The sequence below is a fragment of the Myotis davidii genome, unplaced genomic scaffold, assembly GCF_000327345.1.
Source record: "Myotis davidii unplaced genomic scaffold, ASM32734v1 scaffold524, whole genome shotgun sequence".
NCBI classification, from domain to species: domain Eukaryota; kingdom Metazoa; phylum Chordata; class Mammalia; order Chiroptera; family Vespertilionidae; genus Myotis; species Myotis davidii.
The window spans coordinates 601,225-605,423 of NW_006299263.1; the positions used below are offsets into that span (position 1 = coordinate 601,225).

The 4,199-nt window shown below is 40.8% G+C and overlaps 1 pseudogene; it reads right to left on the reverse strand.

The window, feature by feature from the left end:
- Window positions 1–768: 768 nt before the first annotated feature.
- The window catches only part of LOC102773118, a 5,236-nt pseudogene continuing 1,805 nt past the window's right edge, over window positions 769–4,199 (reverse strand).

Genomic DNA, 4,199 nt, shown 5'->3' on the forward strand with positions numbered 1-4,199 from the left:
TTGCGAGGCTGTCAGAACAGTTGGCTGCAGAGAGGCAGAAACAAACAGTCATCTGAGCAATATGAGACACTCCTTTACTGATCTCAATAAGTAGAGCAGATCTTTGACACTCAAGAGTATAGATTGCCAACCGAAGGACTTATATGCATGCATATAAGCATAACCAATGGACATGAGACACTGGCGGGTAGGGGAGGCCAGGGGATTGTCAAGGAGGGGGGGGAAACATATGCAATACCCTTTGTAATACTTTAAGCAATAAAAAAAGAAAAGAGTATAGATTGCAATCCCATGTTTTGATGTTCTGATGTACCAACATTCCAGGATTTTTGTTGGCATAATGCTGCCATCATAGGGTTTTAATTTTTTTTGAGGGTGGTCATGAGTTTATAGACTGAAATCCACAGATAGCTTTTTTCCCCCCTGAAAACAAGGCAAGGACATTAAAAATTAAAAGCAATGCTTTCAAACAAAACTTTACATTTATAAATAATAGTGGAACTTCATGCCACAAAATACAGCATTACAAAGAACATGTATATGAATAAAAGTATCTACAGTGTGAAGGTAATGTGGCCTCGGTTATGCATCTGCACAGGTGGAGGGCACCTAGAAGGGGAGAACTCTTCATTCCACTTGTACTATTGCACAGCTGGCCAGCTGCAGTCCAGGCGTCCAGAAGCATCTGGTTTGGGTGGTGGATATGACATCCAGAGAATGAGCTTTTACAAGACGACTTTCCTTCCAGTTACCAAATAAAAAGGCCCTTCAGCACAAATACACTGTAGTGAAACCTGTAAAAGAAGCAACAGACTCAATTATTTTCTTCTGAAGAAACACTTGCAGGTCCAAGGTACCTGAATAATTACAATTCACAGTTTCAAAGTAAAGGCAGCACACACACCCTTCCCACCCCCTCAGAACCTCCATCCTAAATAAACCCTTCACTGGGATCAAGTCTCTACCTTGAGGTGGGAAGCTTGGATAGTTTTTATTGTTTTTGCTATATGTTTTCCAGCCAGATTGCTTGTCTGAGATTTTTCTTCAGTCAGGCTATCTTTTGACCCATTTCTTCTCTGATGAATTGTGGAGCCACCAGAACCCTACGCATCTGAAGAGTGGGTCACAGGGAGTGGGGGTACCAACTCCGTTTTTGAATTCACTTCCAACAGAACGGACCGCTCTCCATCTGAACACTGGGACCTGCGGTACCGGAGGTAACTTCTCGGAGAACGAGAATGTCTGATGGGATCGGGTCACCTTGAGTCTCTATTTTAGTGCGTGGAATTCTTTGTTCTTCTGACAACCCAGACGGATTCAAAGTTCCTTCTGAATATGCTTCCATAACTCTTCTTTTACTTGGATATCAGGGCTTCTCGAGCAAGATCTGTGTCTGGATCGCCACACACAGTGCGTACGTGCGTGCGTGTGTGTGTGTGTGTGTTGTGTTTTTGTTGTTGTTGTTGTTGTCTCCTTAACACAGCTTCCCACTGAGGCACTGAACAACCACATAGTTCTCCGGCCCTTCCTGGTGTTCTCTGCATTTTCTGATTCGCTACCTCGGCTTGTGTTACAGCGTGAGCGTGACCCCCTCCTTTGCTTTAGATCTAAGTCTTCACCACTGTTATGGGCTCTCCTTCTCCTTGTTGGTTGTACAGAGTCACCGTCGCTGCCACAGGACGGGTTTCGGGGGCGTGTGCAGGGCAACTTTGGGGACTTGGTGCGGTCATTGGGGGAGTTGGAGTGCCCACTCTGGGGACCATTTTCTTCCCGTGGCTCATGAAGTTTGCTTCTTTGGGTAACAGGGCTATTTTCATTCTTGGCTTTCTTAAAGCTTTTTATTGGTGAAGGTGCAATGATTTTAGTTGTTCCTTCATTTCCCATGTTTGCAATTACCCGCTTTATGCTGTTTGATCCAGCTGGCTGTATCTGTGCTATTCTCTTGGGATACGTCTTGCTTCGGCTTCTTGCCACCTTCTGATCTGGCCGGGGAAGTCGAATAGAAAGATCTCCACTCATTTGCTATGCTGTCCCACCACTCTACCGGTGCTTATACTCATGGATCCAAACTTGCTGAGTTTTCTTGACAATAAATTTGATTCATTCGCTGGCATTCTAAACAACGTATGATGTTTATACTACACTTCCAAAGGTGCTTGCAAGCAGTTTTACTCCGAGCTTCCAAAAGGAATGACGTTGCATTGCACTCTTTTCCCAGTACTCTGAGTTCAAACTGTGTCTCCTTGATGTGAACCTTTGTGACCCGAGGACAGAAATACTTTCCCAGTTGCTTTTTATTCCTGTAGACAACAACACCAACCGGAGTTAATCCTGAGAAATACTCAGATTTGTTTTCTCCGTAGACGGGATGGAGGTCAACGCGGTACATCTCCAGGGATTTTACAGTCCTCAAGTAATTCAGCTCTGCTTCGGAAGGAGCCTGACCCATTGGAGTTTTATGAATTCTTTCTATGGCTTCTTCAAGTTCTTCCTTCTGATCAGGAACAAACTGGTATTCTGACACATATCCTGCAGGATGTTTATATGGATCATAATCTCCAAGTTCAGACAGGATGGCATATGCTCCCAGCTGAGCAGCAGTGCTGACAAGGCAGGGCAGCCGGCCCTGAGGGACATCTTGCATCACCTGCAAGAAAAACTGATGTCCTTTGAGACAGCATGGAGGGACCTGGAAGGTATTATGCTAAGCGAAGTAAGCCAGTCAGAGAAAGACAAGTATCACACGATCTCACCCATATGTGGAGTCTAATGAACCAAATAAACTGATGAACAAAATAGATTCAGAGACATGGAAGCACAGAATAGACTGTAGAATCTCAGAGGGAAGGCAGGGGAGGGTGGGTGGGCCATCATAGTGTTTTTAAATCTGAAACATTCACATCTTGAGAAGTATTTAGAAAGTTAGACACTACATTGCTTAACAAATGGGGTAGATATTCCTTCTTTTCCATATTCTGTAATGTTCAAGAAGAGAAAAAATAATTGATAAAGACTCGCTTGCAAGAATGAGTCTTAGTGTTCAAGACTTTTGAACAAGCAGAATATGAGCATTACACTATTGAAATTGATCTAGATAACATCGTGTTAAAATCTCCAGCTATACTTGACAAAAGCAATGAAGGTGAAAACAATTCAGACAAAAAAATGTAACTCAGAGTCAATAAAGTGATTGCAGACACTGAAAAAGTACACAAAGGCTTTTTCCTTAAAATATTTTTTAAAAAGATATAAGACAACTAAAAATTGTATAATTTGAAGATGGATTCAGAGGAGAATGTTTGGAAATAGCTTATAACTATTGTTTTTTTACTGTTCCCCAAGCAGTGTAGAGTAAAATCTTTTTCAGCAATGGGAAACTTTGCACAAAATAAATGAACAATGATACTAATGGAGCATTTTGTTTTTTAATGTTTCATGTTTTTAAAGCTGAAATTATATCATTTCATGTTTAAATTTTCATAATTATTTTCATCTTTATTATTATAGAATTAAAAATACTACACACACACACACACACACACACTCTACTTGATGGTAGTATGTGTTTATAATTTTTTAAACTTGAACTGTATGAAAGTTTTGTTCCACTAATATTTAATTTCATAAATTCTGAACTTTAAAAAATTATGTAATATATGCTAGGCATTGTGCTAAATGCTTGGAATATATCAACTAATTTAATCCTCACAATTATATTATCTCCATTCCACAGATGATGGAGATGGGATAGGGGAAGATTAGGTAAATTTCCTAGGGTTACACCCTTAGTTTTGGTAGAGCTAGGATTAGAACTTGGTGGCTGGCACCCATAATCAATGCCCTTAAACACTACATCATACCACCTCTTTAAAAATGGAAATGGTGCCCTAACTGGTTTGGCTCAATGGATAGAGCGTCAGCCTGCAGACTCAAGGGTCCCAGGTTCGATTCCGGTCAAGGGCATGTACCCTGGTTGTGGGCACATACCCAGTAGGGAGTGTGCTGGAGGCAACAGATTGATGTTTCTAACTCTCTATCCCTTTTCCTTCCTCTCTGTAAAAAAATCAATAAAATATATTTTTAAAAAAGATTATCTTTTCACAATCAAAATGGCCCAAAAAATTTTTGGCTAAGAAAGAAAAAAAGCTCATTTTTCTCCCTTAAGAATTGTGCTGCCAGCTATTAAAATATTTTTACCT